This window comes from Oncorhynchus kisutch, linkage group LG11 (genome assembly GCF_002021735.2).
Source record: "Oncorhynchus kisutch isolate 150728-3 linkage group LG11, Okis_V2, whole genome shotgun sequence".
Classification (NCBI taxonomy): domain Eukaryota; kingdom Metazoa; phylum Chordata; class Actinopteri; order Salmoniformes; family Salmonidae; genus Oncorhynchus; species Oncorhynchus kisutch.
In genome coordinates this window covers 24,201,292-24,220,026 of record NC_034184.2, presented here as the reverse complement: position 1 = coordinate 24,220,026, position 18,735 = coordinate 24,201,292, and positions in this window count along the sequence as shown.

The window sequence follows — 18,735 nt, the reverse complement described above, 5'->3', positions numbered from 1 at the left end:
CCACCAGGTACAACCCTAACTCTGTAAACAAGGGCACCCTCATAGACGTCATCCTGACCAACTGGCCCTCCAAATACACCTCCGCTGTCTTCAACCAGGATCTCAGCGATCACTGCCTCATTGCCTGTATCTGCTACGGAGCCGCAGTCAAACGACCACCCCTCATCACTGTCAAACGCTCCCTAAAACACTTCTGTGAGCAGGCCTTTCTAATCGACCTGGCCCGGGTATCCTGGAAGGACATTGACCTCATCCCGTCAGTTGAGGATGCCTGGTCATTCTTTAAAAGTAACTTCCTCACCATTTTAGATAAGCATGCTCCGTTCAAAAAATGCAGAACTAAGAACAGATACAGCCCTTGGTTCACCCCAGACCTGACTGCCCTCGACCAGCACAAAAACATCCTGTGGCGGACTGCAATAGCATCGAATAGTCCCCGTGATATGCAACTGTTCAGGGAAGTCCGGAACCAATACACGCAGTCAGTCAGGAAAGCTAAGGCCAGCTTCTTCAGGCAGAAGTTTGCATCCTGTAGCTCCAACTCCAAAAAGTTCTGGGACACCGTGAAGTCCATGGAGAACAAGAGCACCTCCTCCCAGCTGCCCACTGCACTGAGGCTAGGTAACACGGTCACCACTGATAAATCCATGATTATCGAAAACTTCAATAAGCATTTCTCAACGGCTGGCCATGCCTTCCGCCTGGCTACTTCAACCTCGGCCAACAGCTCCGCCCCCCCCCGCAGCTCCTCGCCCAAGCCTCTCCAGGTTCTCCTTTAACCAAATCCAGATAGCAGATGTTCTGAAAGAGCTGCAAAACCTGGACCCGTACAAATCAGCTGGGCTTGACAATCTGGACCCTCTATTTCTGAAACTATCTGCCACCATTGTCGCAACCCTTATTACCAGCCTGTTCAACCTCTCTTTCATATCGTCTGAGATCCCCAAGGATTGGAAAGCTGCCGCAGTCATCCCCCTCTTCAAAGGGGGAGACACCCTGGACCCAAACTGTTACAGACCTATATCCATCCTGCCCTGCCTATCTAAGGTCTTCGAAAGCCAAGTCAACAAACAGGTCACTGACCATCTCGAATCCCACCGTACCTTCTCCGCTGTGCAATCTGGTTTCCGAGCCGGTCATGGGTGCACCTCAGCCACACTCAAGGTACTAAACGATATCATAACCGCCATCGATAAAAGACAGTACTGTGCAGCCATCTTCATCGACCTTGCCAAGGCTTTCGACTCTGTCAATCACCATATTCTTATCGGCAGACTCAGGAGCCTCGGTTTTTCGGATGACTGCCTTGCCTGGTTCACCAATTACTTTGCAGACAGAGTTCAGTGCGTCAAATCGGAGGGCATGCTGTCTGGTCCTCTGGCAGTCTCTATGGGGGTGCCACAGGGTTCAATTCTCGGGCCGACTCTTTTCTCTGTGTATATCAATGATGTTGCTCTTGCTGCGGGCGATTCCCTGATCCACCTCTACGCAGACGACACCATTCTATATACTTTCGGCCCGTCATTGGACACTGTGCTATCTAACCTCCAAACAAGCTTCAATGCCATACAGCACTCCTTCCGTGGCCTCCAACTGCTCTTAAACGCTAGTAAAACCAAATGCATGCTTTTCAACCGGTCGCTGCCTGCACCCGCATGCCCGACTAGCATCACCACCCTGGATGGTTCCGACCTAGAATATGTGGACGTCTATAAGTACCTAGGTGTCTGGCTAGACTGCAAACTCTCCTTCCAGACTCATATCAAACATCCCCAATCGAAAATCAAATCAAGAGTCGGCTTTCTATTCCGCAACAAAGCCTCCTTCACTCACGCCGCCAAGCTTACCCTAGTAAAACTGACTATCCTACCAATCCTCGACTTCGGCGATGTCATCTACAAAATGGCTTCCAACACTCTACTCAGCAAACTGGATGCAGTTTATCACAGTGCCATCCGTTTTGTCACTAAAGCACCTTATACCACCCACCACTGCGACTTGTATGCTCTAGTCGGCTGGCCCTCGCTACATATTCGTCGCCAGACCCACTGGCTCCAGGTCATCTACAAGTCCATGCTAGGTAAAGCTCCGCCTTATCTCAGCTCACTGGTCACGATGGCAACACCCATCCGTAGCACGCGCTCCAGCAGGTGTATCTCACTGATCATCCCTAAAGCCAACACCTCATTTGGCCGCCTTTCGTTCCAGTACTCTGCTGCCTGTGACTGGAACGAATTGCAAAAATCGCTGAAGTTGGAGACTTTTATCTCCCTCACCAACTTCAAACATCAGCTATCTGAGCAGCTAACCGATCGCTGCAGCTGTACATAGTCTATTGGTAAATAGCCCACCCTTTTTCACCTACCTCATCCCCATACTGTTTTTATTTATTTACTTTTCTGCTCTTTTGCACACCAATATCTCTACCTGTACATGACCATCTGATCATTCATCACTCCAGTGTTAATCTGCAAAATTGTAATTATTTGCCTACCTCCTCATGCCTTTTGCACACATTGTATATAGACTCCCCCTTTGTTTTCTACTGTGTTATTGACTTGTTAATTGTTTACTCCATGTGTAACTCTTTGTTGTATGCTCACACTGCTATGCTTTATCTTGGCCAGGTCGCAGTTGCAAATGAGAACTTGTTCTCAACTAGCCTACCTGGTTAAATAAAGGTTAAATAAAAAAATAAAAAAATAAAAAAATAGAACAACGGAATATGTACTGCAATCTTTTACCGCGCTGCTCAAATCCATTTGGACGGTGCTCACCTCTGTTTATACAGCTAAACAAAAACAATAACAAATGCTCCTGGGGCAAGCAGTGGCGCTCTTTCACCTTTCGGGGATCCAGGCATTAATGGTATCATAACATTTTATACAACAGGAAACTGTTTTTTTTAAATGTTTTTTTATATGATGTCTATATGTCATGAAACAACGTCACCGTGATTGAAATTTACTGAATGTTACAGAGAAGGCAACAATTGACATTTGTGACCCCGTTCAGGAAACTAGGCGTATGTCGCAAGTCACTTCATAGGAGAGCCGTTTCAACGTACTATTTTGTTCTTTCTAAATACGTTTTTTGGCAGATATTCCTTCTCGAACATGTGAACATTCATGTGCCTTAATATCAAACTTTTATGCCATCTGTAAATACAAATAAAGTTGTTTCTGTCATTTATCATGACAGAAATAGATGTTTTTGTCCATTGAGGGAATTTAAGTGCCACAGGCTACACTAAAGTACTTGCTTTGATTCTGAGATGAGCAAGAGGGATATAATGTAGTATTAGTATTAGGGAATGAAGTGCCTAAATAACTGGTCAATGTAGCTTGACCTTTGCTGTGATTATAAGATGAGCAACGGGGAAAAAGGCAATACACAAGTTATGTTCTGGGTCAATTTGACCCGGTAGAGTAGGTACAGTTAACACAGAAAGATCAGTACTGTAAGTACAACAAGTTTCCCTTATCGAAATGTTGCTGAGAATGTCCTCTTTCAGACACCTTTTTCCCTGGGTTGATAAACCCAATCGTTGTAAAGTTAGAACCAAAGGTTGGATGCATGTAAAATAGTCTTAAATCCACCAGATCGTCGGTGATCCCACGTCGTCATTAATAATTTGTCAAAACTCAGTTTTAGCTCAACTTCAGTGTTGCTCAACCTCTGAGCGTAATAGGGAAATCATACATAAATCTCTGTTGTCGCACCATTTCTGTGCAGCAAGCAGCTTGTTGCTAGGACACACTGCATAAAAGTTATATAGGCCAAGGTCAAATTGCAGGTCAGATTTACTCAGAACATCATGGATGTCAAAGTGGAATTATGTTTTTCTACATTTTTCTAAATTGATCAAATGTGTCAATAAGTCAGTCAATTGAGTCAACCCCTTTGTTATGGCAAGTTCAGGAATAATAATGTGCTTAACAAGTTAGATAATAAGTTGCATGGACTCTGTGTAGTGTTTAACATGATTTTTGAATGACTACTTCATCACTGTACCCCACACATACAATTATCTGTAAGGTCCATCAGTCGAATTCCAATGCTTCGCAATGAAAGGATGGATCAACAACATTGTAGTTACTCCACAATACTAACCTAAATGACAGAGTGAATAGAAGGAAGCCTGTACAGAATACAAATATAAAAAAACATGCATCCTGTTTGCGCAGACCAGCTGGCTGGTGTGTTTACAGACATATTCAATCAATCCCTATCCCAGTCTGCTGTTCCCACATGCTTCAAGAGGGCCACCATTGTTGCTGTTCCCAAGAAAGCTAAGGTAACTGAGCTAAACGACTACCGCCCCGTAGCACTCACTTCCGTTATCATGAAGTGCTTTGAGAGACTAGTCAAGGACCATATCACCTCCACCCTACCTGACACCCTAGACCCACTCCAATTTGCTTATCGCCCAAATAGGTCCACAGGCGATGCAATCTCAACCACACTGCACACTGCCCTAACCCATCTGGACAAGAGGAATACCTATGTGAGAATGCTGTTCATCGACTACAGCTCGGCATTTAACACCATAGTACCCTCCAAGCTCGTCATCAAGCTCGAGACCCTGGGTCTCGACCCCGCCCTGTGCAACTGGGTACTGGACTTCCTGATGGGCTGTCCCCAGGTGGTGAGGGTAGGCAACAACATCTTCTCCCCGCTGATCCTCAACACTGGGGCCCCACAAGGGTGCGTTCTGAGCCCTCTCCTGTACTCCCTGTTCACCCACGACTGCGTGGCCATGCACGCCTCCAACTCAATCATCAAGTTTGCGGACGACACAACAGTGGTAGGCTTGATTACCAACAACGACGAGACGGCCTACAGGGAGGAGGTGAGGGCCCTCGGAGTGTGGTGTCAGGAAAATAACCTCACACTCAACGTCAACAAAACTAAGGAGATGATTGTGGACTTCAGGAAACAGTAGTGGAGAGGGTAGCAAGTTTTAAGTTCCTCGGCATACACATCACAGACAAACTGAATTGGTCTGAGGAGGCTGAAGAAATTCGGCTTGTCACCAAAAGCACTCACAAACTTCTACAGATGCACAATCGAGAGCATCCTGGCGGGCTGTATCACCGCCTGGTACGGCAACTGCTCCGTCCACAACCGTAAGGCTCTCCAGAGGGTAGTGAGGTCTGCACAACGCATCACCGGGGGCAAACTTCCTGCCCTCCAGGACACCTACACCACCCGATGTTACAGGAAGGCCATAAAGATCATCAAGGACAACAACCACCCGAGCCACTGCCTGTTCACCCATCTATCATCCAGAAGGCGAGGTCAGTACAGGTGCATCAAAGCTGGGACAGAGAGACTGAAAAACAGCTTCTATCTCAAGGCCATCAGACTGTTAAACAGCCACCACTAACATTGAGTGGCTGCTGCCAACACACTGACTCAACTCCAGCCACTTTAATAATGGGAACTGATGGGAAATTATGTAAAATATATCACTAGCCACTTTAAACAATGCTACCTAATATAATGTTTACATACCCTACATTATTCATCTCATATGTATACGTATATACTGTACTCTATATCATCTACTGCATCTTTATGTAATACATGTATCACTAGCCACTTTAACTATGCCACTTTGTTTACATACTCATCTCATATGTATATACTGTACTCGATACCATCTACTGTATCTTGCCTATGCCGCTCTGTACCATCATTCATTCATATATCTTTATGTACATATTCTTTATCCCCTTATACTTGTGTGTATAAGACAGTAGTTTTGGAATTGTTAGTTAGATTACTTGTTGGTTATTACTGCATTGTCGGAACTAGAAGCACAAGCATTTCGCTACACTCACATTAACATCTGCTAACCATGTGTATGTGACAAATACATTTTGATTTGATTTGATTTGATTTTGAACAAGTCACTAAAGTAATACTGCAAAACAAAATTGTCAAAGCAATACACTTTTTGTCCTAAATACAAAGTGCTATGTTTGGGGCAAATCCAATACAACACATTACTGAGTACCACACTCCATTTATTCGAGCGCAGGGGAGTCTGCATCATGTTATGGGTATGCTTGTAATCGTTAAGGACTGCAGAATTTTTCATGATAAAAACATTTATGTAATGGAGCAAAGCACAGGGCAAAATCCTAGAGGAAAACCTGGTTCAGTCTGTTTTCCACCAGACACTGGGAGATGAATTCACCTTCCAGCAACACAATAACTTAATATACACTGGAGTTGCATACCAAGAAGACAGTGAATGATCCTGAGTGGCCGGATTACAGTTTTGACTACTTGAAAATCTATGGCAAGACCTGTGCTCCCAACTTTGTAGCAACAGTTTGGGGAAGGCCCTTTCCGTTCAAATAAAATAAAATACAGTTTTATTGGTCACATACACATGGTTACCAGATGCTATTGTGAGTGTAGTGAAATTATTATGCATCTAGAAGTGACAGTGCAGCAGTATCTAACAGGTAATATCTAACAATTCCACAACAAAACCTAACACACAAAATCTAGCAAAGGAATGAGATGAGAATATATAAGTATAAAATATATGGATGAGCGGTGACAGAGCGGCTAAGATGCAATAGATAGTAAAGAATAGATAGTGAAGGATACAGTATACAGTATATACATATGAGATGAGTAATGTGAGATATGTAAACATTCTTAAAGTGGCATTATTAAAATGACTCGTGTTCCATTTATTAAAGTGGCCAATGATATGATAATGTTTAACAATCTGATGGTCTTGAGAAGCTGTTTTTCAATCTTTCTGTCCCAGCTTTGATTCACCTGTACTGACCTTGCCTTCTGGATGGAAGCGGGATGAACAGGCAGTTGCTCGGTGGTTATTGTCCTTGATGATCTTTTGAATGAGATGTTCGTGTGTAGTGTATACTGTATATAAATATTACCGAGAAAAATGGTCGATAAGGGACTCCAACTCTAATCCACTTACATGACCAGTCCTATCTCCCCTGGTTCGGATCAACTGAGGAATACTTAGGAAAAATGCTTTCAGGAGAGCAGTGACCTTGACCTTCAACATGTCTTTGATTGACTGAATTGTCATTCCATTTGATAATCATATACTGAATGGCTGCATCAGAAATGCTATATTCACTGTGGTAGTGTACAAGTACCGTAGCAGTTTAGAAAACACACACAGACACTCATACACAGACACACGGACACACACACACGCACACATGAGTCATAACAGATGACAAGGGCAGAGCTTCACCCTGAACCTTGTAGCCTTAAGCCACCCAGCTATCAAGCAAAGGGCTGCTGTGGAGAGTACTCTGTCTGTCTGTCTGTCTGTCTGTGTGTGTCTGTCTGCCTCTGTCTGCCTCTGTCTGCCTCTGTCTGTCTCTGTCTCTCTCTCTCTCTCTGTCTCTCTCTGTCTCTCTGTCTCTCTCTGTCTCTCTGTCTCTCTCTCTCTCTGTCTCTCTCTGTCTCTCTGTCTCTCTCTGTCTCTCTCTCTCTCTCTGTCTCTCTCTGTCTCTCTCTCTCTCTCTCTCTCTCTCTCTCTCTCTCTCTCTCTCTGTCTCTCTCTCTCTCACACACACACACACAGACTGCTCCAGGACACACACATACACTTGAACGTGTCACTACTGAAAACTCATAAATGGCTGTTCCAGCCAGGTCACTCGAGATTCAAGGCGATATTCGACATTTGGCCGTCCATTGAATTTCTAAATCCCTCGAGTGAAAAAGTTTGCCCACCCCTGGTATAGAGATACAGCTCTTGTCTTATTTAATTGCTTCAGGAGGACACAAACAAGCCCATGCGCACACCCATGCACGCATGCATACACACACACACACTATTAGTACATGTGTCTACAAAGGGACTAGCTGTGAGGCATCTGCTATTGTTAGATCCCAGACTGACCTTGAGTCTGGCAGAGGCTAACTGTTTTGTTTTGGGCCAAGCTAGCTGGAACAAGTCACACAGCAAATGTGGATCATAACCGTGATCTGCTGCTATTATTCATTTAATCCAAGATCTGCTTCTTTAAAGTGACTGTCCAGTTAAAATCTCACTTTTAAAAAGCAATACTCTGTTATTTCATAGCCAAATAATGTTGTTCACTCATCCTATAATGGGGATGTATGCGATCCCCAGTAACACTTTTTTGGTTATTACATGATTCCATATGTGTTATTTCATAGTTTTGATGTCTTCACTATTATTCTACAATATAGAAAATAGTAAAAATACAAATAAACACTTGAATGAGTAGGTGTGTCCAAACCTTTGACTGGTACTGTACACGCTTGAGTGTATAATAATAAGTTGCCATGTCTGAGCCAGAATTGCTCATAGTGAATTGTAAGTGACCTAAATTCACCAAGCCACCATTTGTTATGAAATGCACATGATAATTCAGGCTTTCACAAACTCGTTCCTCGTGACCACAGTGGTACACGTTTTGGTTTTTACCCTAGCACTACACAGTTGATTCAAATAATCAAATAATTATCAAGCTTTGATCATTTGAATCAGCTGTTTAGTTTTAAGGCAAAAAGCAAAACATGCACCCCTTGGGGTCCCAAGGACCTAGTTTGGGAAATGCTGGGATAGTTTGTGTGTGGACTGGGTAGAGTGGGTATCAAATGGATCAAAGATTGCCCTAGATCTTCAAAAGTAGTATACAGTCTATCAATGTCAAGAAACAATGTCAACAAAAACATGATAACTTTATGGTACATGTGATGGTGCAGTCCATCCATAGCTACAAGATAACTTCTTCAAGTCCTGTGTTCTTCCCTCTCTACATAGGAAATACTGAAGCATACTGGGTATAAAAAATTCAGTCCAAATCTTAGTCGATTGTGGCATGTTTAGGCATATTTGAAATTGTGAAATTATGGCATGGGGTGGCATTTTCTTTTCATGGCAATTTCCTACTGTCCACTAAGGTCAATGCAAGTGCCTATCAAATCTAGTAGGCTCGCGATGAGCTAGGGTGTTGGGAATGGGCTTAAAGATGGGCTTAAATGGCTCTGAGGATCGTGGGTTCAATCTCAGTGCTAGGTACTTGCTTTTTCATTTTCTGTTTTCTGTTTTAACCCTATCCCAAACCTTAACCATGAACTTTTTCACTCAGAATTCATACCTAAACTTAATAATTTCACATCAGCCACATACAAACAGCATGAACACTTTGCTTGTAGTATAATTCCTTCTCGCACTCTTCTCCTCTCACCTTTTCCATTCACTTGTGGTTTAGTGCACAACACAACAGCTGTCTGTGACCAGGCCAATAAACCTTTCCAAGCCAAACCTTCATGCCATAACCATTAACTGCTACCAACAGCCTACATCGTTGTCACCATATTAGCTAACTTCATAATCAACATAGCTACTAGAACTAACATGTTAGTAAACCCACTAAAATCATACAGAAAAGTGTACAGCAAGCAGTTTAGCAGTTACACTGGCGGGCCCCAGTGGCAATAAATTAATAAAACCAGTGTTGGATAGCCTTAGCCAGCTAGCTAACATAGTAATCCCTCTCTGTTTGAGCAGAGAACTCTGCTCAGTTTGAGTAGGCTAAACTAGCTAGCTGCATTAGCTAGCTAAGTAAGTGAAAGTGAGAAAAAAAATACAATGAAATATAGCTCTCTCTCATGTTTCTCCTTCATTTTTGAAGAAATTAATTTGCTCAAAACTGTTAAAGAGCTCTGATAGGTTGTAGGGCGTCCTCCGGAAGTCGTCATGATTACTGTGTAAGTCTATGGAACCGGGTGAGAACCTTGAGCCTCCTAGGTTTTGTAATGTCCTAGGTTTTGTAAAGTCAAAGTACCCATAAGAGAAGGGAAACTAGCTGTCCTCCGGCTACACCATGTTGCTACCACAGAGAGTGCAGTTGAGGCTACTGTAGAGCCTCATTACAAAACAGTGTGTTTTAATGAATTATTTGGTGAGGTGAATATATTTAGTATAGTTTTATCTAAAAACATTTCACTTTTAACATTTTTCTCAAATTCACTGAGCGGATGTGTAATGCTTCTCGTTGGTGGAAGGACAGGAGGAGGACCAAAACAAACTGAACACTACACAAAATAATAACGAAGAGAAAACGAAACAGTTCTGCCAGGTGAACAGACACTAAACAGGAATTAAATACCCACAACCAAAATGGGGAAAACAGGCTACCTAAGTATGATTCTCAATCAGAGACAACGAATGACACCTGCCTCTGATTGAGAACCATACCAGGCCAAACACATAGAAATATAACAACATAGAAAAAGGACATGGACTACCCACCCCAACTCATGCCCTGACCAACCTAACACAAAGACATAAAAAAGGAACTACGGTCAGAACTTGACAGGATGGTCCTTCCCTTCCTCCTCTGAGGAGCCTACACTGCACTCCATAATCTACAGACGGCACCAGACGTCCCCATGCGGCATAATCATAATATCGCAACTTGCTTTGAGAAAATTACACCAAATTTGTGAAAACATTTTTTTGCACCAAAGTTCAAAATCATGAATCTGACTTAGCCCACAAGTATTGTTTTAAATTTGCTGTAGTTCCTATCCAGAAATACCTCTTTCTGTTTTGTCAAATGGAAGACTTTACACAATGCCAAACAATAAAAAATATATATATATTTAGGGTTTTCTTTTCTGAAGCTGCCTACTGAAATGTGTATTTAAAATGCAGGTCTGACGCACGCACGCACGCACGCACGCACACACACACACACACACACACACACACACACACACACACACACACACACACACACACACACACACACACACACACACACATACACACACACACACACACACACACTGTTTCATATTTAATGCACCGCTGTCTAATCTCAGATGCCATACCATATGCGTATGTGTTTGTGCCTGCATGGGTGTGTGCGTGTGTGTTTGGGAGATACAGCAGGATACAGTAAAGTACACACAGTGCATATCCTCTGAAATATTCATTAGAAGAGGCCAGCTCTATTAAAAAAATATTACACCATCTGAGAAGTTTCAGATCAAATCTGTTTATGTTTGTTCAGTGAACAAACAGCTAATATGCATCTGACAACAAAACTTGCATGTAACATTTGTGTGTACAATTTAGTTTTAGTCTAAAATGTTTGCCTTTTTTTTCTTAACCCTTGTGTGTTGTTCAGGTCTTGAAAGTGTGGATGAGTGTGTGTAGCTGAAAACAAGTAAAAATGAAACCAAAAAGTTTGTTGTGTGCCTTCACTCTGTCTTCCTCCTCCCTGGCCCTGCTGTTTCAACATAGCACCAATAACCTGTCTGTCTCCCTGCCTGTCTGCTTGTCTGCCTGTCTCCCGCTTTTCTCGCACTCTTTACCCTTTGTAGTGTGTGAAACTACACAATGTCTTGCAGGGACCTGCACAATGTTATTACTATACATTCCTTTGATACATCATTTCGATACATTGTAAAAGCAAATCTGTATTTTCCCACACTCTACCCCAGCCAGGTGCAAATTGGGAGAGGGACACAATAAATAAATAAATAGCTTTGCATGTGTGGCTCCTTACCATAATCAATAAGTATGGTACAACAAAAAAATCTCTGCTCAGAGGGCCTTCAAAATAATTTTGCAGAGAGAGAAGCTAGTGTGGAAGAAGCGTCTTTCATGTTGCAAGATTAAGAATTTTCTGAATATGAGGACCATGACTCTGTCAATTCAAGGGCCTGACAGTGAGTTGGTAGAAGAATATGAGATTGACCCTCAGCCAGCCCCAGGACCAGCCCATCAGCACCCAGACCCAGGACCAGATCATCAGCAACCAGCTCATCAGCAGCGAGAGGAGTAATATGGGTGTTAAATAATGGTGGAATTTCCAAAGTGATGAGCCACCCCACATGGCTGCCAATGTGATAAGGATGCAACCAGGGTCGGCGCAGATGGCGGTTACTCATGGACAGGACGTAAAGTATTTTTTTGAACTGTTCATCCCAGACACCATCCAGGAAATCATTCTGGACTGCACTAATTTGGAGGGAAGGCGTATTTACATGCATACTTTGGGGTTCTTATCCTTGCTGGTGTTTTCAGATCCAATGGGGAATCCACAGAATCCCTGTGTGATGCAGAAAATGGCAGATAACTTTTCTGTACAAAAATGTCTCTGGAAAACCTCCACGATTATCCTCTTCATTAACCGAGACACCAGAGCAGCTCAGTGGCAAAGAGACATGCTAGCTGCAATCAGGTCAGTGTGGGTGGACCGCCTTCCCCTGGCTCAACTAATGCCATTTAGGGGCGGCTGCCACTTACGGCAGTACATATCGTCTAAACACGCAAAATATGGAATCAAGATCTGGGCTGCCTGTGATGCTGCTTCACCATAGGTCTGAAACTTGCATGTGTATATGGGGAAGCCAGATGGAGGAGCCCCTGAGAAGAACCAAGGGATGTGCGTTGTCTTGGAGGGAACACAGGGACTCTGTGGCCACAACATCACATGCGATAGCTTTTTTACTTCGCACAAGATGGGACAGGAGCTCCACAAGAGGAAGCTGACGATGGTAGGAACAGTACGCAAAAACAAGCCAGAGCTCCCACCTCGGTTGTTGAATACACGGAAAAGGGTAATCAATTCCTCTAAGTTTGTGTTCACGGCCAACACGTCCCTAGTGTTCTACGTGCCAAAAAAAGGCAAAAATGTGGTGCACATGAATACGCTGCACAGGGATGGGAGAATCTGTGGCCAGGAACATAAAAAACACGAATCATAATTGGTTGCCGCAAAAGGAGGGGTGGACAATTTAGACAAGCTGGTGACTGGCTATAGCTGCAAAATAAGAACCCTACGTTGTGTACCACTTGTGATATTCTTCAACATCTTGGACATCGCGACGTACAAAGCGTTTGTCATCTGGATGGCGTTGAACCCAGATTGGAACAGAGCGAAGCTCCAGAGGAGACGGCTCTTTCTTGGGGATCTGGGCAAGGCATTGGTAAGACCTCAAATCCAGAGGAGGCAATATATCCCAACGACCCCAGCTTCTGCAGCCATCGTGAGGAGGATTCAGGAGGAGGATGCTGGTGCCCCATCCGCCTGACCCACAGAACCAACAACTCCAATAGCAGAAGTAAATGTGAGTGATGTTGTTGCATGTGTGTGTGTGTGTGTGTGTGTCTGACTCTTCTACCTTGGCCTGCTGTAACTATACATATATGTGAGTGAGTGAGTTTTAAACATTCATGAACAAATCAAGCATGTCATCGCTCTAGATTGCAGCCGGTAGCAACAAGAAGCAGTGCTGAAATGTGTGTGGATGCAAGAAAGACACAGTACACATGCATCAAGTGCAAGAAATACATTTGCAACACACACACAGTAAAACTCTGTCCCTCATGTGGTGTGTAGACCGGCCTCAATTTGTCATATATCATTTCCATAAAATACTGTATGTAAAATGTGTCCTTCCAATGTGTTCAGTTCAAAGCAATAAACAGCAATAGTGATGAAAAACTAGTTTCATTTAAATTTGTTCAAGATTAACATGATTTATTCAACACATGTCTTGATTATAATAGATTTTTGTTTACATTTTGATACATGTGATCTTGCAGAGGTAGATGGCACATTTTGACCATGTATGCTGTCTATATTGCTTGTAATTGATATAAGTCAACATCTTAGTATGAAGTGTTTCTATGTAAATGTTATGCTGTATTGTTTTAAGAACCCAATGATGTGGGTCCATCAGACCTGCGAACATTGTGTGAAAAACAAACACATGAACACCACACAAGGGTTAAGTCATTTACATAAACTATTTGACCTTATCCTATGTCTAGAGCCCTTTGTTGTAGTAATCAGGTCACATGACCTGGATTTGAACCTTCATTTTCCAGAAATGAGAAATAGACAACAAAAACATGAAGCAATTTTATGATGATTGCGCTGGAACATAAAAAGACATATCTGACATAAAAAGAAAATGGCAGTTGTATGAAAAAGCTTTAATACAAAGAAATACAAAGAAAAAAACAACTGTTCTTTGATATTTTTTTGTACCATCATCTTTGAAATGCAAGAGAAAAGCCATAATGAATTATTCCAGCCCAGGTGCAATTTAGATGTTGGATCCTAGATGGCAGCAGTGAATGAGCAAAGTTTTAGACTTATCCAATGAACCATTGCATTTCTGTTCAAAATGTTGTATCAAGACTGCCCAAATGTGCCTAATTTGTTTATTAATAACTTTTCATATTCAAAATGGTGCACTCTCCTCAAACAATAGCATGGTATTATTTCACTGTAATAGCTACTGTGAATTGGATAGTGCAGTTAGATTAACAAAAATGTAAGCTTTCTGCCAATATCCGATATGTCTATGTCCTGGGAAATGTTCTTGTTACTTACAACCTCATGCTAATCGCATTAGCCTACGTTAGCTTAATCATCCTGGGACACTGTTTCTGAAGAAGTTAAAAAAGTTTAAAAATCCAGGTTATGTGAAATGTTTAACCAAAACACAGGGCCCTACCTATGTCACATGTATGGGTTCTTGCCGACACATGACTTGCTGTATTTGAACACACTGCCTTTTCCCTTGAGGCCCATGTAATAGTAATTCTTCCCAAACCTACAAATTTAGACAGGCCAACAGTGCTAAAGGAGGACCAGCTCATCTGGCATTTGCGCAAACTACCCTATGACCAATCCGTTTCTGGGTATAATGACACTCCAAAACCATTGCCTTACTTCTGACACATTACTTATTAATAAAAGTTACCTTCTCCTCCTCTACTCTATCCCTTTCACTAGTGTGTTTGCAGGGCCGTTTCATGTCATCATATAGACATACAGAAAGACAGCAGGAGTGTGTCAGTGTGTCTTGCTGCAGGTCACCAGCATTTCTCACGTCAGTAGGTAGCCAATAGCCAGGAGGTGAACAGCGTTTCAATTAAGGCTCTCAGTTGAGCCGAAAATGTAATTTTTCAGACATGGGCTGAATCCAAAACAGACTTACATAAAATGATTTTATTAGTGTGTCAATGAAGTGCCTGTGTGTGCGTGTGTGTGTGTGCGCTCGCACGTGTGTGTGTGTGTGTGTGTGTGTGTGTGTGTGTGTGTGTGTGTGTGTGTGTGTGTGTGTGTGTGTGTGTGTGTGTGTGTGTGTGTGTGTGTGTGTGTGTGTGTGTGCGTGTGCGTGCGTACGTGCATGTGTGTGCATGGATGGTCGTAGAAAGGGAAACGAGGGATAGATATTAAGAAGAAAATAATCTATGAAATCACAGTTTTAACGGTGACGGAGGCCCATGACTAATATATTATTATAAAAATGTACATATTACTACATTTGTTGAAGTATTTATTAAAAAACCTTAATTGCACATGTTCACTGTGAGGGTTGTGATATTTTCTGCTGGTTCATCATTACATGTTTGGAAGTCTGCCTTTTTACAGGAGTTTAATAACTTGAACTTGAATGAGAAAGAGACAATGAAGTAGGCTGCACCACACACACACACACAAATACATACAAACAAACAAACACACACACACACACACACAAACATTTAAATTGAGATTTTATTGGGATCCCCATTAGCCGACACCAATGGCAACAGCTAGTCTTTCTGGGGTCCGACACATAACAAAAAGTACATTACAGGCAAAAATACTTTACAATTTACGTACATTTAAAAACATTAACATAGACATTACAGACTTTCACGCATACAATACATACATTACGACATATACATATATATAACTAGGTTACCTACGTAAGATAGGGGAGAGGTGTAGTGTTATGAGGTGTTGTTTTATTTGCTTTTTAAAGATAATTTAGCTGTTTTCTTGAGTCATTTGAGATGGGAGTTCCATGTGATCATGGCTCTATATAATACTGTGAATTCCTTCTGGATTTTGGGACCTTAACAGAGACCCCTGGTGGTATGTCTGGTGGGGTGAGTACGTCTGATTATACAGTTCATTACACAGGCAATTAGTAATTTTAAACACAATAAAGTTTCTCATAAAAACAACAATTGTTGCAGTCAATTTCTCCTATCCTTTGAGCCTAGAGAGACTGACATGCATACTGTTGACCTTAGCCCTCTGTGTACATTGAAGGTCAAGACGTGCTTCTCTGTTCTGCCGATCTGCAGCTTTTCTAGGTTCTTCTTTGCAGCACTTGACCATATCACAGGGAAATAGTCAAGATTAGATCAAACTAGAGCCTGCAGAACATGGTTGATCTACTGTGGTGTCAAAAATACAGAGTATCTCTTTATCACAGACAGACCTCTCCCCATCTTTACAACAATTTAATCAATATGCCTTGACCATGTCAATTTAAAGTCTAAGGTGACACCAAGGAGTTTAGTGTCCTCAACTTGCTGAACAGCCACACCATTCATTTCCAATTTCAGCTGAGGTCTAGAACTTAGGGAATGATTTGTATGAAGTACAAAGCTTTTAATTTGAGATATGTTCAGGACTAGTTTATTACTAGCCACCCATTCCAAAATTGCCTGCAACTCTTGCAGGGTTGTAGTGATTTCACTAGCTGTAGATTCTGACATGTATAATGTTGAATCATCAGCGTACATAGAACGACAGGCTTGTTTAATGCTAGAGGTAGATCCTTAGTAAAAATTGAGAACCTTGAAGGGCCAAGAGAGCTGCTTTGCGGAATACCACACGTTTACATGTTTTACATTAGAAAAGCTTCCATTAAAGAAAACCTTCGTTGTTCATTTGGATAGGTATGTAGCTCTCAACCCATGATATGATAGATTGTTTAAATCCATAACACATACGTTTTTCCAATTACAGATTAATGTCAATAATATCAACGGCTGCACTGACGTCTAACAATACAGCTCCCACAATAATATTATTCTTATTTTTCAGCCAATCATCAGTCAATTTTTTCAGTGCAGTACATGTTTAGTACCCTTCTCTATTAGCATGTTGAAAGTCTGCTGTTAATTTGTTCACAGAGAAATAGCATTCTATCTGGACAAACCATTATTTTTCCAAGAATGCGCTAAGAGTTGGCGGCAAGTTGATTGGTCGGCTGTTAAAACCAGTAAAGGGCACTTCCTAATCTTGGGAAGCGGAATAATTGTATCTTCCCTCCAGGTCTGAGGACAAACACTTTTCTCCAGGCTCAGATTAAAGATATGACAAAAAGGAATGGCAATATAGTCCGCTACCATCCTCAATAGCTTTCCATTTAAAGACCCACTCTGCAGAAATCACTGATATTTCCTGATTGGTAAAATTCTAATAGTTTGCCTAATTTCAGTTTATGTTATAAAACAAGCAACTATAATCCAGAGAATCATTTTATTATCTAAACCGCTGTGAAATATATTTTCCAGAACAAAAAGGAGTATTTTCAGCTGTTTAACCTCTCTAGGGTATGTGGGATGCTAGCATTTACTCAACAAATGTTCCTTTTGATCGATAAATTCTCTTTATATCCAAAAACCTCCGTTTTGTTCATGCATTTTCTTCAGTAATCCACAGGCTCAAACGCAGTCAAAACAGGCAGACAAAATAAAGGCCTGAAACAATTTCTAAAGACTGTTGACATCTAGTGAAAGGCATAGGAACTGCAATTTGAGTACTAAGTCAATGGATACTGTAATGGCATTGAATAGAAAACTACAAAACAAAAACAAAAACTACTTCCTGAATGGATTTTTCTCAGGTTTTTGCCTGCCAAATTAGTTCTGTTATTCTCACAGACACTATTTTAACAATTTTGGAAACTTTAGAGTGTTTTCTATCCAAATCTACCAGTTATATACATATCATATCTTCTGGGCCCGAGTAGCAGGCCGTTTAATTTGGCCATGCTTTTCATCCAAAATTCCGAATGCTAGCCCCTACCCTAGAGAAGTTAAAGCCTGTGTACAAAACCAAAAGCAAAAGACGCAAAAATGAAACTTTAGAATGGGAAGCATTGAAATAGCGCGCATAAAACAGATTTACCACTTCTTAGACTTGCTTTCAAACAGAATCACAGATCTATAATTCACTTTTCTATGTGAATTTGGTTGGTCGCTCAAAAAATGACATATTTCAGCTTTAAGGTGGTTTCTCATTATTGATGATCTTCACAGAATTCAAAATTACAATGCTTCCATTCATTTGTAGGTGTTTTATGCGTGAAAATGATGGCTCACAGTTTCTTGTTGGCATTTCATGCCTAAGTTTGTGATGAATGAGCTTTCTGATTCAATGACAGGTGGAGTTGAATTAGTCTTTCTGTCCATCATTTCATTTAAGGAACTCAAAAGCTTTTTTCCATCATACTTTATTTATTTTAGTTTAACTTCTTGACGCTACCCTGTTAGCGGGATCATTTTCGTTAGCAACCGCTGAATAGCAAATAATATTACTAACTAATATTCATATTCATGAAATCACAAGTGAAATATTGCAAAACACAGCTTAGCCTTTTGTTATTCCACCTGTTGGCTCAGATTTTGAAATTATGCTTTACAGCGAAAGCAATCCAAGTGTTTGTGTAAGTTTATCGATAGCATAGAAAAACACTAAGCATTAAGTAGCTAGGTCACGAAAATCAGAAAAGCAATCAAATTAATCGTTTACCTTTGATGATCTTCGGATGTTTTCACTCACGAGACTCCCAGTTACACAACAAATGTTCCTTTTGTTCCATAAAGATGATTTTATACCCAAAATACCTCCGTTTGTTTGTCACGTTATG